The sequence below is a fragment of the Nycticebus coucang genome, chromosome 13, assembly GCF_027406575.1.
Source record: "Nycticebus coucang isolate mNycCou1 chromosome 13, mNycCou1.pri, whole genome shotgun sequence".
In the NCBI taxonomy this organism is placed as follows: domain Eukaryota; kingdom Metazoa; phylum Chordata; class Mammalia; order Primates; family Lorisidae; genus Nycticebus; species Nycticebus coucang.
The window spans coordinates 9,595,281-9,614,966 of NC_069792.1; positions in this window are offsets into that span (position 1 = coordinate 9,595,281).

Genomic DNA, 19,686 nt, shown 5'->3' on the forward strand with positions numbered 1-19,686 from the left:
GAAGGACCACAGAGGACTCAGCTCTGGTGGCCTGAGTGTCTGTAGTCACGTGATGACAGAAAGGCCCTCTCCTTTGAGAGTGGTTTGTGACTGCTCTCTGGAGCGTGGACAGTGGGGGGAGCTGAAGGCCTGCGCTCTCTGGGGTTGACTAGAGCCTGCTCCTGAGGGCACGTTCCAAATTAATGCCCTCATGCAGTGCCCTGAATTTGTACAGTGCCTGACCCCACTTTTCCTGATCCTCTTTGGGCTTGTGATCAAGCTCTGAGGAGCCAGAATTCTTTAAATCTGATTTTATGGATGAGGAAATAGAGGCTTTACGAGGTTAAGCCAGTTGCCCACGGTATGTGTGGCTCAGAAGTGGGGTGATCATATGCCCTGGCTTGTTTCAGATGCTCCCTGCACATCTGCTGTTTCTGGGTAATTATTAGCAGCGCCCCCTTTTCATTTGCACGAGTTTTGCAATTTGGATGGTACACAGTCTGGCTTTTGTGCCCAGGCCTCCCCTCTTGTTGTTGAATCTGTATCCCAGGCTTTCTCTAATGCCTTGCAAGGCGTCTTAGAAAGCCAGAGCTTGTCAAACACACGTGGCCCACACAACCTGGAACAGGCTCTTCTCCTCAAGCAGTGTCATTGGCTCTGCCCAGGGTCCTCCCACGGTTACTGTCCTGGAAGAACCAGCATCCATTGCACTCTTCACTAAGGGTTGCTCTCAAACATGTGCAATCACAAAAAGCTGGCCCCAGCAGGAGACTGACGTAACACAGAGACAGTTTTCATCCGGTGAAGGGGCCCTCTTGAATTCATTTGTAGACTCAGGGCACTTGGGCCTGTGCTGATTTTTATAAGTGAGCTGCACTTTCTGGTGAGCAGATTATTAGTTTAGATTCTGCAAGTCATTTTCAATGCCCAATGAGATACTTGGTCTTTTCCCAGAAAATGGCAGTGTGAAGTCAACTCCTAGTGAGAAGAAGCCATGTTGCTCTTCTGGTACGGAGCTGCTGGCACCTCTCAACAGCATGAAGTGTGAGGCTGGGGTTGGGAGAATAGTGAGAATTGCGTTAGCATCACATGCCTTCTGCACCTGGCTACCCATGTGTGGTAGCTCATAACACCCAAAGCTATCAACATCTCAAAAATTTACACACACACACACCCCTCCCCAAATAACCCTACATATTATCAAATATCTTTGGTTTGGTAGTTTTTTTTATTTATTTTTTTAATTGTTAAATTATAGCTGTGTACATTAGTGCAATCAAGGGGTACAATGTGCTGGTTTCATATACAATCAGAAATATTCTCATCAAACTGTTCAACGTAGCCTTCATGGCATTTTCTTAGTTATTGTATGTAGACATTTGTATTCTGCCTTTAGTAAGTTTCACCTGTACCCATTCTAAGATTCACTGTAGGTGTGGCCCCACCCATTACCCTCCGTCCACCCTAACCTCCCTGCTCCCTTCCCCTTCCTTGGCCCTTTTCTCATAGTCTTGTGCTGTAGTTGGGTTATAGCCTTCATGGGAAAGCTATAATTTAGCTTCATTGTAGGGCTGAGTACATTGGATACTTCTTCTCCCATTCTTGAGATACTTTGCTAAGAAGAATATGTTCCGGATCCATCCATGTCAAATGAAAGAGGTAAAGTATCCATCTTTCTTTAAGGCTGCGTAATATTCCATGGTATACATGTACCACAATTTGCTAGTCCATTCGTGGGTCGATGGGCACTTGGGCTTCTTCCATGACTTAGCAATTATGAATTGGGCTGCAATAAACATTCTGGTACAGATGTCTTTGTTGTATTGCGATTATTGGTCTTCTGGGTATAAACCTAATAAAGGAATTATAAGATCCAAAGGCACATCTATTTTTAGGTCTCTAAGTATTCTCCAAACATCCTTCCAGAAGGAACGTATTAGTGTGCATTCCCACCCGCAGGGTAGAAGAGTGCCTTTTCTCCACATCAACACCAACATCTCTGGTTTGGGGATTTGGTTATGTGGGCTACTCTTAACTGGGGTTAGGTGATATCTCAAAGTAGTTTTGATTCGCATTTCTCTGATGATTAAGGACGATGAGCTTTTTTTTTCATGCGTTTGTAGATTATGCGTCTGTCTTCTTTAGAGAAGTTTTTCTTCAAGTCCTTTTCTTCATCCCCCTGAGATGGGGTCACATGTTCTTTTCTTGCTAATACATTTGAGTTCTCTGTGGATTCTGGTTATTAGACCTTTATCGGAAGTATAACCTGCAAATATTTTCTCCCATTCTGAGGGCTGTCTGCTTGCTTTAATTACTATGTTCTTGGCTGTGCAGAAGCTTTTTAGTTTCATCAGGTCCCAGTAGTGTATTTTTGATACTGCTTCAATGGCCTGGGGAGTCCTCCTCATAAAATATTCACCCAGGCCTATTCTTTCGAGAGTTTTCCCTGTACTTTCTTCAAGTATTTTTATAGTTTCATGTCTTAAGTTTAAATCTTTTATCCATAGAGAGTCTATCTTAGTTAATGGTGAAAGGTGTGGGTCCAGTTTCAGTCTTCTACAAGTTGCCAGCCAGTTCACCCAGCACCATTTGTTAAATAGGGAATCTTTTCTCCACTGAATGTTTTTAATTGGCTTGTCAAAGATCAAATAACGGTAAGTAGCTGGATTCATCTCTTGGTTCTCTATTCTGTTCCAGACATCTATTTCTCTGTTTTTGTGCCAATACCATGTTGTTTTGATCGCTATCAATTTATAGTACAGTCTCAGGTCTGGTAGCGTGATTTCTCCTGCTGTGTTTTTATTGCTAAGTAATGTTTTGGCTATTCGAGTTTTTTTCTGATTCCATATAAAATGAAGTATTATTTTTTTGAGATCTTTAAAATATGACAATGGAGCTTTAATAGGAATTGCATTAAAATTATAAATTGCTTTGGGTAGTATAGACATTTTAACGATGTTGGTTCTTCCCAGTCATGAGCATGGTATGTTTTTCCATTCGTTGACATCTTCAACTATTTCTTGTCTTAAAGTTTCATAGTTCGCTTTGTAGAGATCTTTCACATTCTTTGTTAGGTATAATCCCAAATATTTCATATTCTTTGGCACTACTGTGAAAGGAATAGAGTCCTTGACTGTTTTTTTTTTTTTTTGGCTTGCTTATTGTTGGTATATATAAAGGCTACATTTTATGGGTGTTGATTTTGTAGCCTGAGACATTGCTGTATTCCTTGATCACTTCTATAAGTTTTGTAGTAGAATCCCTAGTGTTTTCCAGATATACAATCATATCATCTGCGAAGAGTGAAAGTTTGATCTCTTCTGACCCTATGTGGATACCCTGGATCGCCTTTTCTTCTCTAATTGCAATGGCTAAAACTTCCATTACAATGTTAAAGAGCAATGGAGACAATGGGCAACCTTGTGTGGTTCCTGATCTAAGTGGAAATGATTTCAATTTAATTACATTCGATACCATATTGGCTGCGGGTTTCCTGTAGATGGCCTCTATCAGTTTAAGAAATGTCCCTTCTATACTAATTTTCTTAAGTGTTCTGATCATGAAGGGATGCTGGATATTATCAAAAGTTTTTCTGCATCAATTGAGAGAATCATATGGTCCTTATTTTTTAGTTTGTTTATGTGCTGAATTACATTTATAGATTTACATATATTGAACCAGCCTTGAGACCTTGGGATAAATCCCACTTGGTCGTGGTGTATAATTTTTTGATGTGTTGTTGGATTCTGTTTGTTAGGATCTTATTGAGTATATTAGCATCAATATTCATTAGTGATATTGGTCTATAATTTTCTTTTCTTGTTGGGTCTTTCCCTGGTTTGGGGATCAAGGTGATGTTTGCTTCGTAGAATGTGTTGGGTAATATTCCTTCTTTTTCTATATTTTGGAAGAGGTTTAATAATACAGGTACTAGTTCTTCTTTAAAGGTTTGGTAGAATTCTGATGTAAAGCCATCTGGACCTGGGCTTTTCTTTTTAGGGAGATTTTGTATAGTTGATGCTATTTCAGAACTTGATATAGGCCTGTTCAACATTTCCACTTCATTCTGGCTAAGTCTTGGTAGGTGGCGTACTTACAAGTATCGGTTGATTTCTTTCAGATTTTCAAATTTCTGAGAGTAGAGTTTCTTGTAGTATTCGTTAAGGATTTTTTGAATTTCTGAGGGGTCTGTTGTTATTTTATTGTTACCATTTCTGCTTGATGAAAGTAGAGATTTTACTCTTTTTTTCCTGGCTAGGTTGGCCAAAGTTTTATCTATTTTATTGATCTTTTCAAAAAACCAACTTTTGGATTTATTGATCTGTTGTATAATTCTTTTGTTTTCAATTGCATCCAATTCTGCTCTGATCTTGGTTATTTCTTTTCTTCTGCTGGGTTTTGGGTTGGAGGGTTATTCCTTCTCCAGTTGCTTGAGATGTCCCATTAAGTTATTAACTTCCTCTCTTTCTGTTTTCTTGAGGAAGGTTTGCAGTGCTATAAATTTCCCTCTTAGGACTGCCTTTGCAGTATCCCAGAGGGTCCTGTAACTCGTGTCTTGATTGTTGTTTTGTGCCAAAAGGTTGGTGATTTCCTTCTTAATCTCATCTATAACCCATCTATCCTTCAGCATAAGGTTGTTTAGCTTCCATGTTTGTGTATGGGTAGGCAGGTTCCTGTTGTTATTGATTTCAACTTTTATTCCATGATGGTTTGAGAAGATGCAAAGAATAATTTCTATTTTTTTTAATTTGCTGAGGTTAGATTTGTGGCCTGGGATGTGGTCGATTTTGGAGTATGTTCCGTGGGCTGATGAGAAGAATGCGTATTCAGTTTTTTGGGGGATGAAATGTTCTGTAGATGTCTATTAAGTCCAGATGTTGAATAGTTAATTTAAATCTAAAATTTCTTTGTTTAGCTTTTTTTTGGAGGATCTATCCAGCACTGCTAAAGGAGTGTTAAAATCTCCAACTACTATGAAACTGGAGGAAATCAAGTTGCTCTTTAGAGTTAGAGTTTCTCTTATAAATTGAGGTGCATTTTGTTTGGGTGCATAAATATTAATAATTGAAATCTCATCATATTGAGTATTACCTTTAACAAATATGAAGTGTCCATCCTTATCCTTCCTTATTTCAGTTGGTTTAAAGCCTATTGCGTCTGCAAATAGTATTGCAACGCCTGCTTTTTTCTGCTTTCCATTTGCCTGGAGTATAGATGACCATCCCTTCACCTTGAATCTATATTTGTCTTTTAATGTAAGATGAGATTCTTGTATGGAGCAGATATCTGGCTTGTGTTTTTGTATCCAGTCAGCCAACCTGTGCCTCTTTAGAGGACAATTTAAACCATTCACATTAATTGAGAATATTGATAAGCCTTTCGAGAGTCTGGTGGACATTTTTAATCCTTTTGCAACTGTGGAAGTTGGAATTTCATCAAAATTTTCTGGGTTGGTTTACTTTTGTCGTGGAGGATTATACTGGTCTTTATGGAGGATAGTTCTGACAATATCCTGGAGAGCTGGTTTAGTTATGGCAAATTTCTTCAACATGAGAATGTCATTGAAGTATTTAATTTCTCCATCATAAATGAAACTCAGTTTAGCTGGGTACAGGATCCTCAGTTGAAAGCCATTTTGTTTTAGGAGATTAAAAGTCGATGACCATCCTCTTCTAGCTTGAAAGGTTTCAACAGAGAAATCTGCAGTTATTCTCATATTCTTACCCTTGTAGGTGATGGTTTTCTTTCGTCTGGCTGCTTTCAGAATTTTCTCCTTATTAACTTTAGTGAAATTGATTATGATGTGTCTGGGGGATGTCTTATTTGGGTTGAGTGGTGCTGGAGTTCTGAAACTGTCTGCTATCTGAATTTCAGAATCTCTTGTCATGTCTTGAAAGTTCTCCTTCATAATCTCATGGAGAAGAGACTCTGTGCCTTGTGAAGCCACTTTGTCACTTTCAGGGATCCTTATAAGACGAATATTGGTTTTCTTTGAATTATCCTAGAGCTCTCTGAGAGAGTGATCTGTTTTTGCCCTCCATTTCTCTTCCTCTTTGATAGTTTGGGAGTGTTCAAAAGCTTTGACTTCAATGTCAGAAATCCTTTCTTCTGCTTCCTCCATTTTGTTACTGAGGGATTCTACTGTGTTTCTCAGATCTTTGAGAGCTGCAACTTCTTGTCTCAATGTGTCAAAATCTTTGGTCATTTGGTGTTTGAATTCGTTGAATTCTTGAGATATCTTTTGGGTTACTGCTTTGAATTCTAATTTGATCTTATTTGTTATCCAGATTCTGAATTTGATTTCTGACATCTCAGCTATTTGTTTGTGCATGGGATCTTGTGCTGTGTCTGCCCCATTGATCCTTGGGGGAGTTGATCTACTCTGATTATTCATATTGCCAGAGTTTTTCTGTTGATTTCGCCACATGATTGTTTTTCACCATTGCCTCTGGCCGTCCTCAGAGTTGGAGAGGTGTCTCTCCAAGATTAGACCCCAGTGGGATCACTCTATTGTTGCTGGATCTTTGTAGGGAGTGACCCTGTGTAGTTCCTCTGGGGCTGTCCCAGCCAGGGAGTTCTGGTTGTGGAAGCTGCTCCAGAGTGTGACACCCCTGGATCCAGCAACAGGGCGGTAGGTGGTACATAGTGCCTGGTTTTGGGAGTGCCTAGTGCCCAGTGACTTTGGCACAGAGAGCCCAAGGTTCTAGCATTCTCTGGCCAGGAGAAGGGCTCTGTGCAGAGGCTAGGAGGGCTCTGGAGGGCATGTGGCTACCAGAGTCCCTGGCCAGATGAGCGGGCCGGTGTGGAGGTAGGGAGGATGCAGGATTGCACTGCTCCCACAGTTCCTGCCCAGGCATGTGGAGGCCTGGCGGGCACGGGTTGCAGGTCTGGGGTCACGGCTCAGCTCTTTTGGAGGTCCACGTGGTGCCAAGCCCAGGAGTTTGAGGTTGCTATGAGCTGTGATGCCATGGCACTCCACCTAGGGCAATAGTCTGAGGGTCCAGTGTGCTAAAACTGGTCTCACTCTGCCCCTGAGGGTTAAGGCTGTAAGACAGCTCAGTCCCTGCCTTTAGGCTGCTCAGTCACTAGATTACTAGCTCCCGCCCGATCCTTGCTCTGCAACCCTGAGAGCGGAGCTTGCAGGGGCAGTTCTCTCACAATGGCTCCCTGCAGCACACAGCTGAACACTATTAGCTCCATCCGGCTCAGCAGCTCAGTCTGAGGCCCTAGACAATGCTCAAAGTTCTTCACACTCCTGTTCAAACTCTCTCCAAGGCAGTTCAACTGAGTGCCAAGTCCAAAAACACTGAAACAGTTCACAGGTAAGGCCTTTCCTGTTTGCAGTCTCACTGATGCTTGTACTTATGGCTGCCAGTGGGATTAGGTCACTCGAACACACGCAACCACTTGCCAGTTTTCCACTGTTTTTGTCCTCCTCTTGGGGTCCAGAAGTCCCTTGCTGACTCCCTGTATCCTCAAAGGGATGATTATAGGCAGATACCACCAGCCAGCGATGCCTGGAGTCTTATCTCCCCAGATTCACCGTGTCCAGTTGCAAGGAAGCTGTTATTCAGCTGCCATCTTGCTCTACCCTCCTCGGTTTGGTACTTTTTAGAAGCAATGATGAAACAATGTAAAAATGTTTATAATATTAGTTTAATAGGATTCATACTTAGAAGCAATTATTTGGTTGGCTCAACATTCAACATGCTCTTCCAAGTAGGAATTATGGTGTCCCCCTTAGGCATCACTGTAAAGACATCAGGCTCATTCTAACAGTAAGCATTGATTTCTATTTTGTATAAAAATGGCATTCCCTTTTCTCCTGTTAATGGTATAAGCAAAGAAGCTTTGTGGTTAAATGTTTAGAATAATTTGAGTAGTCTTAAAAGTCTATTAATTTTCAAAAACAATTTAACATCATTTCATTCTATCATTTCTCCATTGCGTGGTTGAAGAAGGAAAGAGCGATTTATTTTTCTAAGTGACTTTTTTACTGACTGGGATAAGAGGGAGTGGGAGGAAGGGAGGGAAGAGAGAAGAGAGAAAGAGGGAGGAAAACTGGTGGCATCTCTTAAATGTGTGAAAATAACAGTCTCTTTTGAGCTTTTGCTTTTTATCAGAATATACAGCTAAATTACCAAATTAGAAAGCTCCCAATTTAAAAACTAACAAATACACCAACAAAAGCAAAAACCAAAGGCCAGGAAACCCCTCCCAACGTGCTAGCCAGTAACCCTCCTGGCAGAGGTTCAGAAATGAACAGAAAAACACCACGCTGCTGTAAAAATCATTGGTGTCTTTTTGGTTTCCAAGTAACATTTTCCTGTACAGCTGCATCAGATAGAATTTTCAATTAAATAAATGACTCACAAGAATTAAAAACATTGGAAAAGAAAAGAAAAAAAGGGATCAGTTAACTATTGCGATTCTTCCCCTGAATTCCTTGCTCTGCAGCTTTAGAAGAAGAGGGGAGAGAAGGTTCCGGTTAAGCAGAGAAGTGTCACTGGGACATTTCTCATCAAATTACTCAGGGCTGTGAAGCGCTAACACATTGTAGTCAGCACCATGTCCCTTCCAGTTTTAAGAATTTTCTGTCTTCAGTGGCACAGTCAAGACTTGTGTTGTTTTTTTTCTGTTTCTCACTATCCTTCAAAACTGCCAGAATAGGTATATTTTGTGCCATTCCTATGTGGCCTTTTGGGTGAATACAGTCTGGTGAGGCCATTTTAAAGAGGAACTTTTGTTAGAGTTTAAAAACAAACTGTCAAACCTCCGCCTCTTAAAATTGCTAGAAAACGGTGCAAAGGAGATTTTCACCTTATTCATGTACTTAGCTTCCATTTGCACTCACCCCATCCTCTGGTCCCAACTTTAGGTTCTGGGAAAAATTTAGAGATGGAGAAACATCTACAGGACACCTTAGCTGGTGACAAAGATTTGTCTTTGCATCACATGACTGACTCAAAATGGTCTTTCCCCAGATGCCTGGCTTTGGAACAAGTCAGTTTAGAGCAAAAAGAATAACATGCCTAGGGGATCATGGTGTCAGCGGCCACCATACCTCTTGATATGAGTTTCTTTTGGGGGGGTCTTTCTCTTGAGCTATTGTGAAGATGAGACTCTATCCCATCTGTGATGCTATGAAGCACCAAGCAGGAATACCGGAGCCAGAATACCAAAAATATGGAAAACTTGCCTGTCATTTTCTTCTTCAACCCAACCGCAATTTATAAGAAGAAAAAATTGTAATACGTCACAGAATAAGCAGAAGGAAAAAGAAGAAAGCTCTGATTATCAAAGTAGGGTTTCAGTGTTTCCTCAAAGATTTAGGAAATCTCTTTATTAGTAATTACAATGTCACTGTCAGCTTATGTACCCATAAATCAACTCAAATACTACCTGTCCCCAAAGACCTGGTAAGCCTCCTTTCTGTGTCGTGGAGAATCCAAAGAGCTTTGCCTGCTTCCCATGGATTCCTGGGCAGTGGATGAGTGAATGGCGCTCACACCTCACAGGCTCCTCGCAGCTTAGGCCCCCACATCCGCTCACTTTGGGTGAGATTCTTATTATCTTGTCACTTTACAAAAGTGGTCTCTCTTTGTAGTGACTTGGATGTGGAACTCTGCTCCTTCCCATGATAGCCACAAAAATTACACACACACATTTGATGTGTAGAGGAGACGTCCATGGAATTGTGGGGGAATAGTAGAGTGAGTAGGGATTGAAGGAAAGGAAAGTGTCTAATGTCAAAATGCAAAACTGTTGCAGACTTAATGTTCTTGAATGTAAATGTTCTTAAGTTATGTGGTGTTGGAGATTAAAATAGAGAAAATTCAAATTTTGAAATATTTTTAAAATATGGATAAAAATAGCTAATAATATAATGAACACCAGTGTCCCCACCACCTGGCCCAATTGAATTTTATTTTATTTTTTTGAGACAAGAGTCTCACTATGTTGCCTTTGGTAGAGTGCTGTGGCATCACAGCTCACAGCAACCTCAAACTCCTGGGTTTAAGTGATTCTCTTGCCTCAGCCTCCCAAGTAGCTGGGTCTACAGGCGCCCTCTATTACACCCAGCTATTTTCTGTTGCAGTTGTCATTGTTGTTTAGCCGGCTGGGGCTCGGTTCGAACCCACCAGCCTCAGTGTATGTGGCTGATGCCGTAACCACCACTGCTATGGGTGCCAAGCCCCTGTTGAATTTTAATATTAGCCTGTAGCCTTTTAGAGGCTTAAAACATTACAGAGCTGGTTGAGGTTCCTGCACAGCTCTTTGGGAGCCTGTCCCTCTTCTCTTCCCTGGAGGGAGCTGCTGTCATAAATGAAGCCTTTATCATTCTCATGCTTGTTTTTGTACTTTTTAAAACAGATACATTCACCATCAGTATACATTATTGTATCACATGTTTTTAATTTTATATAACTGACATCTTATTGTACATAACATTTAATTAACTTGCTTTTTAAAAAATTCAACATTGACATGTGGAGTTCTGGTTCATTTCTTAATGGCTATGTAATATGGATAAATTGTGGAATATTTATACAATGGAAATTGTATTCCACAATTTATCCATTTTCCTGCTAACAAACATTTGGGTGTTTTCAGTCCCAGCATCGTCCATCAGTCACCAGGCTAGAGCGCACATTCTTTTTATTTTCCTTTCTATTGTTTCCAAAAATATCTAATAGTTAACAACCTAAGAATAGGGGGAAGGGGGAGTGGGAAGGGAGGGAGGGGGGAGGTGGGCAGAGGGAGGGAGATTGGTGGGATTACACCTGTGGTGCATCTTACAAGGGTACATGTGAAACTTAGTAAATGTGGAATGTAAATGTCTTAGCACAATAACTAAGAAAATGCCAGGGAGGCTGTGTTAACCAGTGTGATGAAAATGTGTCAAAAGGTCTATGAAACCATGGTATGGTGCCCCATGATCACATTAATGTACACAGCTATGATTTAATTTAAAAAAAAATGTCTGATAGTGTCCTGAGGGGATGTACCCCCAAAGCTACCATTGGCTGCTACATCTCTCCCCGCCCCCCTCATGTGGCGCCACTTGCTGGTTCCATATCTCTTCCTTTTACATTTCTCTTCCTCATTCCTTTCTGTGTAAAAGCTCCCCTATCACTTAAAATTATCTGCACTTTTTTCCTTGAGTGAGCAATTCAGGTCTTTCTAGTTTTTCAGAAAAAGCTGAATTCCTGGTTCATCTTTGATACGAAATTCCATTATGATGTTCTGCAAGACAAAACCCAAAACAAACAAAACAAAACCTTCTTTGAACAGGACAGAGCCCCTTTAGAAGACAGTTGTGATTGTGCAAGGAATTTGACATCGTCATCGCTTTTGGGAAAGGCGTCTGTAAGATGATGATTTTCTGTATCTCTTGGCTCTAAGGAACCTTCATGTACTTGTGAGATCCTGCCTGGAAGAATAAAATACACTATTTATTCATTCAACACTTATGTATTACACATGTTTACCTGCCTCTGTACTTAAAGAGGCTGGAATAATTAGAAAGCTGCGTAAGACCTCAGGATCTCTTAATCTACTTAAGGAAATAAACACATTAGTAAATACTCATGATATTTTTAAAAACTTTTCTGCAAGAGCTGAATAGAGTACTATGGAAATATTTTAAAAGGAATGTAAATTTACTGAGATGGTGAGAAGTCTTCAGAAAGAAGAAAAGAAGGCAGAGGAAAGAAGGATTACAAGGTGGAGAGCCTGATAGTCTAGGATGTTTGGGATGGGCAAGGAATTTGGTAGTCCAATTTTAGGATCTTGGAAGGAAAATTGAGGAGCAGAAGCAAGTAAAGTGGGTTGGTGCCAGATTTTGAGTGGTTGCATGCAGCAGGCTCAGCTGTTTGAATTTTAATCTGAAAGAAATGGAAGAAACATCAGAGTTTTAAAAATAAAGGCATTCTAGTATGAAATCTGGATTAAAAAACCCAAAGACTAATGGATGTCTGTAAACTCAGAGACCACTCAGGTTACTGTTACAGTGTTCCAGGGGAGAATGTGGAGAAATTGAACTAAGGTTGTAGAAGAGGAATGGAAAAAAGTAATTTAGAAAATTTGAGAGGTTTTATAGACCGTTTGACACATATGGCCCCATGATCGCGTTAATATACACAGCTATGATTTAATAAAACAAAAGAAAGAAAGAAAATTTGAGAGGTAACAAAGATTTAGCATTGTCCAGCACAAGGTCCTGTCTTTGTGAGGGATGGAAGGAAGAAGGAGAGGATATAATGAATCCTAGCTTGGTCACTTATGAAGTTCAGATGCCATTCTCCAAGAAAGGGAGTTTGGGAAGCGGAACAAATCTTCACTAAAAGTGAAGAATTTGGTTTAGGTGACTTTTAAAGCCAAGTGCTTATGAGGCATAGGATAGAGTCATCTGTGGCCAGTGGCACCCTTATTAGCAGATAGGGGAGGTAAGACTGAAGGAGGAGATTTGGGGGAGCATTTCAGTATTGCCGAAAGCAGCAGAGAAATCAAAGAAGATGAATGCAGAATACAAGCCGTATGGAACTGAGAATCAGGGATCACTGTGGATATTTTTTAAGAGCAAAGTCAGTAGAGGTACTGTGGGAAAGACCTCAGTTGAACGGCTGGAAGTTAGTATTTATTGAAAATACTTGTTCTCCCAGTCTTTCTTGCCAATAGAGCTTTGGTTTGATTTGAGGGGCCATGAGTAGCTAGGGATGATCATGTGAGCAGAAGTTCTCTAGGATTTGGGGGAAAGTTTGTGGATCCTGACAAACGTCCCTCCTTTTCATTTTTCCTCTTTCTTCCTTCCTAGAAAACTCTATGAGGCAACAAGGATGAAGATGAATGTCTGTGCATTCAGGAGGATGAGAAAAAGGGTATCATGGAGCACTGAGGTAGTCCTGACCTGTCTCTAGAGTTCTTGTTGTATGAAGCAGTTTAAAGGCTTTAGTCCAATGATCTAGAGCTACATGAGGTGTGTTTTCATGATAAGAAGCTAAATCCTCAGGCGGGTGTCAACCCTTGGCATTGGCAACAAAGAGGCTCTGAGTCTTTGAAGTTGATGGAAAGATCAACTTGACTTGCCCTTATCTAATGATTCTGTAGACACCTACAGCAAAATCTGTTGAAGTAGCTATAAAATGCAGATGCTATAGCGTTACTCCTGACCAACTATATCAGATTGTCTTGGAATGACCTGGATGTCTACTTTTAATACACAGAAGTTTGAGAACTACACCATCAGTTTATGATTTTTCCATGCCATGTTCAGATTCATGCAACTATGGGCAACCAGTGAAAGTGAGCTTGTGTCTATTCCTCTGCGGATAGGTGGTTACACTTATATCTAGATGGCTTAAACAGATAAATAAAGAGCTAATTGAATGCTTATTGGTTGGGAAAGTCGAGCCTGGATGTTGACATGTTCTGGGTAGCTTCTGAAGCATATCAATCTGCAGTGCCTTTAAAATGTAGGGGAAAAAAGGGAGATCTTGGAGGCTACAGAGTAGCCTCCAAGGGGAAATAATTGGGGTGTGAATATTTTTATCTTCCTCATGATTGAGCCCACAGGCATATGTAATACTCTGGGAAAAACAGTCAGAAATATTCCCATAGAAATAAGGGAGCCGGGTGGTAGGAGGTGGGCAGGGAGAACATGAGCTGGAGGCCAAGTTGTTCAGTTTATATCATCTGTGTTTTGAGAAATTAGTCAAGTTTTTACACCACTAACTAGTTCTTGGTGTGGGTCACTAGAGTTGGTTATTATGTATTTTCACCTGCCATTCTAATTTTTAAATCACTGAAGAGATATTTTTTTTCCTGTATTAACCCGGGACCTGAACATTAGGTGACATCTAGGGAGCAGTTGACACCAACTAACTCTGCACAACAACCCAGAGTGTGTGAAGTTTGACTTGTTTATTTAGAGTTTCTCTCTTTGAACACATCTTCTCTGAAGAGTTATTTTTTTCTCAGTGTGGGGTGGGTTGTCCAAATGGAAATAATCTCCAAAGTAATGTCATCAAGATAAAACCAAGATAAAGACCCGACATCATTATGTTTGACAGAGCCTATACAGTACAGATGCCGAAATTGCAGTGATCAAAATAACCTCATGGAAAAATGCAGACACTCAAAGGTTGTATAAAAATATACACACATCAAATTTACCAAGCCATTCTAAAGCTCCCCCGCCTTTTTTTTTAACATAAATTCCCCCTTACAGGACTCATCAGCTCCTCTCTAGTCCAAAAGCTTGTTGGGTGGCAGGAAAGATGACGGTGAAAGCCTTAAAACATCAGCAAGACTCCTTTACGTCTATAAAAATGTGAAAACATATATCTTTCCAAAAGGAATGTATTAATTTGCATTCCCACCAGCAGTGCAAAAGTGTTCCCTTTTCTCCCCATGATCATATCAATGTACACAGCTATGATTTAATAAAAAAAATAAATAAATAAAAAACATGTGAAAACAAACCTTTAGGCAAAATGCTAAAAATAGGCTCATTTTGGTGAAATGAAGCTGTTTGAATAAATGAAACTAATAGTTTTTATCTAAACCATCTGTGGTGTGAAATGGGAAGTCATACAGAAAAGTCCTTAGAGATTTCTGAGTGCTGTACGTAAGAAAGGAGCGGAGCAGTAGAGAAACAGGGTCTCTTTCCATTTATCTGGGAATGAACACCGTGATTAGCAAGGTGAAGCTGCAGGCCGGCTTGCTCTGGCTGCAGGTCGTCTGGCTCCGCCAGCTGCTCAGGAGTTGAAGGTAAATGTTCTAAGAATGCAACTACAATCATTTCAGTAAACTTATAGGGTATATGAAGTAGAAGATGCTTTCCCCTGGAAAGGAAAGGCGGAATGAAGGGGAGAAAAAGAGAGAGAGAGACACACACACACACCAGTCTAAACTCCCAGGGACTTGATGCTATAAAGGACTAGCACTTCTGTTATGTTGAAACCACATCATGACACCAGCTGTTAAAAATGACCCAACTCAACAGCCAGCATGGCTTTGTAGACAGGTGTATTTTGTAATATTACCCGGAAATTGCAGTTTCATTTAGATATACACTTTTTCCTTTCTTCTTGTGTGAAACCCTTGCCAAGACCAGATTTAGGTTTCTGTGGGTCTACTTTGGTTAAAACAAAAACAAAAAGAAAATACAAAGCAAAATACAAAGTACTCCAGCATTGGTTATAATTTGGGGGGAGATGAATTCTGAGGATTATCCTCAGGCTAGGGAAGCTGATAGTCTTCCCAAAGATGAATCTAGAAGGATGAAATTGCAGGCCATTTCTGTATGGGACAATTTCTCCTTGTTTGAGCATTGCACCAAGATGTTAGGTTTCTGGGGAGACTTTATCCATGGGCCACAAACAATGGGGAGCACTCCCTTGGTTTCTGTGTAATTGTAAGTGGATACTCTACTAACCTCTGGGACCCCTCACTTAGTTCATTGGCTTTATCAGATTCAGTCTTGGACTTGGTATACCCCTTTTCCTCCCATACTCAGCTGACTTATCTGAATAATCCAAGAATTACAGGTCAATGGAAAAAACCCCTATTTATAATGGAGCTATGATGAGAAAGTTTGCCAAATGTCATCCAACAAAACATGATAGAAATGTATGTAAGTGATTTTCCCCTGCCTGACCCCAGCCTTTCTTTGATTCTATTAAAAGTAGTATCTCTTATAAAAAGGTTGATGCTGCATTCCCGATTAGTAACAATGTGCTTTGAATCAAGCAATGAAACTGTTGCTTTGGAATAAAGTCTAAGGTGTCCTTAGACCAAGTAAAAGGGCATACTTCTGCACATTTTGGCACATTTTCCCAAGGGCTCCAGGCCCTGCAGCGAAGAGATAGCTCTTGCCATAGAAAATGACCAGTTTCCGTTAAGTCCAGAGCCAATTTAGAATGTGGAACACTCCATGACTTATGGTCATAGGATAATTTTTAATTTAATTAATTCTGCACTCTCAATATCCTTTTGTCTATAGCCGGAGCTTCAACAAGGCCAGGCTCTGTGGGTCTTGGGCAAACACGCACCTTGCCTTCTCAACGTCTAGTCACTTCGTTTCTGTAATTGTGAGTGCAGAATTAGTACTATTTCTGATCCTCCCTCATGGTATGTGGAAAGGACTAAGGGATAGAGCTCTTGGATGTCCCTGGTAGAAAGGGACATGTCCACTTGTCTATTCCTTAGAATCTGGCTGGACTTGATCCTAATTCATATGTCAAGCATCGAACTGCACCAACAGCAAAGACTTCAAAATAAAGTTATTTGGAGACTAAACTTTGGCAAACACCTGCTTGAAAGGTTCTTGTAGAAAGCTTGGTTCCTAGAGTAACTCTCTCCTGCCCTAACCTACAGCATAATGCAGAGTCAGCTGAGAAAGGGTTAAAAGACAACACTGTCCTTTGGCATCTGCTCTGATACAAACTCAGTCCAGGTTGGTGCAACTCCAAAAGGTTGAGATTAATCCCCCCACCCAAAGCAGTCGTGCTGGACAGGCTAACGTGACTCTCACTACAACACTACGCCCTTTGTAGTCTGATGTTTAATACACTGGAATGTTATTCTTTCCACTGCCTTTCTGACTCTACTTAATTTGAAACTACTGGCTCTTACTTCAGTACAAAACTCAATCTGCCCTTTTTTCTTTCACAGACTTCAAAACATCCAAACCTGTTTATTCCTATAGGTTTTCACGGCATTAAAAAGCAAGGTGCATATTTTGCCAGGGACTTACCCTCTTCTAGAGTTCTTGGGAGGAATCTCAGTGCCCATCCTAAAGACTAACGGCCACTACTGAACTTTTCCTCCAAGTTCCCCTGTGGGGTCTTTCTCCAGCAATATGGCTGACAGGGCCTGTGCCAGGCCTGAAGAAACAAAATGCTAATTTTGGAATTCCAAGGGCTTTCAGCCTTTGATCACAGCTTTCTAACTGTCTTTAAAACCTTTTGACTCCAACAGTTGCAAGCTGTGGTTTTTTTGTCTGTGTGAGGTGACTAACAGCGCTACCACTACCGCTCTCTGTGTGGGGACTGTGTTCAGCCAGCGCCCAAACCACCTACTGGCTTCCTGCACTTCTTATCAGCTAAGCCATCAGCCCTGAGCTGACATTTCAGCATTTAGAAGCTCCCCGCCCCCACCAAAAAAAAAAAAAAAAAAAAAAAACAGGAGAAAAGGCTCATTTGGCAATAGTTTGCTCTTGCTGTTTGGCCTGGAGAAAGACATTCAAAGTGGTGGAAGATTGTTTAGTAACAGCTGGCAAGCACCGGGGTGTGAGGCTGATTTTCAGATATGACAGCCACTTACAGGAATGCTGCCAGATACAGCTGTTTAAAAGCCTTAATAAACAGCAAGTCAATACTAATCTTTGCCAAATTAATCTTTTCCCTGACAGCCCATCAGAGCAATTATGTTTGGGTTTATTGTAAACACACAATTGTCAAACAGAGATGCTCCAGACTTTAAAATACTGTAGTGTGGCTCCCAGTCTTTCTTTTGAATGGCATTTTTGTTTTCTCTGTAGAATTCAGTCTATTCATCTTATTTTCTGGTCACTAATTTTTTTTTTTCTTCTGGCCTCATGGCAGAGTGAATAACATTTCACTTTCAAATGTCTTTGCTAGCAAGCTGTTAAGAAAATGCGAAATGATTCCTGCTGGTGGGCCTCGTTAATTAGGCGCAACTCTGAAACAGAACAGGTTGTTGTTCACTGGGGACAAGAACTTCACCTTCACTTCTTCTCACCGACTACAATGCAGTCTGGGGCTAGATCCAAGGGACAAGATGTTTGGCCCAGTGTGTAATGAGGAGCAAAGTCTCACTCCGCGTACGGTGGATTGCCAAGGGTATCTACCTTGGTTTTGAAGTTGCCTGTCACACGCTGCTCCCTGATTTCCTGCTGTGGAGATGGGGAGGTTAGAAGGAATCAGATGTGCCTTCTCTGCAAAATGGGCTGTGCAAAAAACTTGGAGACTTTGGTTAGGAAAGCTTCTTTCATGTGGAGGAATGATTCCCAATAAAGGTGGGAAATCTTCTTTGGGAATCTTAAAGATTGAACCATTTTTTCTTATCCTGGTGTAATTTTAAGTAGAGTCTAGGAAATACAAGGTCCTAGGTCCTTGTCTCCTAAGTCATAGCAATCCTTAGTAATTAGAAAAAAACACCTCAGCATCCTGCTCATCAATGTTTATTTATTTATTTATTTATTCATTTATTTTTTGCAGTTTTTGGCCGGGGCCGGGTTTGAACCTGGTATGTGGGGCCAGCGCCCTAGTCCTTGAGCCACAGGTACCACCCTGATCAATGTTTTAATTTAGCATTCCATACTGTTTGTCTCCTGAATCTTTCGTGTTTAACAGGCCTGCTTGTCTGTCACCTTCCCCCCTTTACTTCTTATTTTCCCAGTGGGTCGTGTGTATTATATATTTTACTTTTGTCACAGCTAGGAAAAATCTTGTTTGTAGGCCAAAAACACAGTACAACTCATTTTGAAATTATTTCCTTCGACCTTAGGTTATTTAATGAAACACTGCCATTTTCTTCACCTCCAAGTGCTTCCCCACAATAATTAATTCCCTTCTATGTTTAAAGAGCTCTTAAATTATCAAGAAAACATCATACCATTCCTGTTGAGAATGATTGGTGATTTTTCCTGGTTTTCCCTCGTATCATAGCATTTCTTGTGCACCTACTACGTACTGTGACATCCCACGTTGTTTGGAGATAAGGGAATTATTCAATGTCAGAGAGACAAAGAGATTTGTACTATGGGTGTCTCATGTGAAATTACCCATTAAGTGCAAGGGGAATAATGTAATAAATATTTAGGAGTTAAATTCATAATATGTATTTTTTATATTACCTTGTCGTTATTTCCTTGTTCAATAAACAGCAAAAGAGATGAATTTTTATTTTTTTGTGCTTCTATCCTGACTTTAAAATGATAGTTATGAGTGGAATGAGGTCAAATCGCTGCTCAACAAATAAACATTCTGAGAACATCTATGTGTAACCAAATATTTCATGTTCCAGCAGATAACCTATTACAAATGCCCACACAAAAATTTTCACTATCACAAAGAAATAAGGATGGTTAGTGGGATTTATTGGAGTCTGGTCATTTAAAATATTTGTTTAATGTAATGTAACAGGCTAGCACTGGTTCTAGGTGGCCTACCTTGTTAATAAACATAACTGATTACTTCTTTGAGTATTTTTTCCTAGAACTTTGTAAAGTACTTCTAATTCCATTTGACATTATATCTAAAGTTGTAGCCCTAACTCCATTGTTTCAGTAGAATCATATGCAGTTACCACTTTTCTAGGTAAAAGAGCCAAATATTGGCAATTTCATATAATTCAGCCTAATTACTTTTCAAATGAGTGGGATAATTCTTTGGCAAAGGGCAAGAGTTCCATAGGAAAAGGAGATGACCCGTTGTTGGACTAATTTTAAATTTTGCATTTGTAAGTTTAAAAAATTTCTTAGTCATGAATTTGAGCCAGGATACACACGTGACACTTTCAGGTTTGAAACTGGGGAGTCCAGTCACAGGCGGATACTCTGTGTCTCTGCCTCTGCCCCCGAGACAGCAAGACAAACCCCTCATCTTTTTTCTCCTCAGCCTGTTCAGTGTGAAGATGAGGGCGGAGATGTCATGATGACCTGCTTCCACTTAATGACTA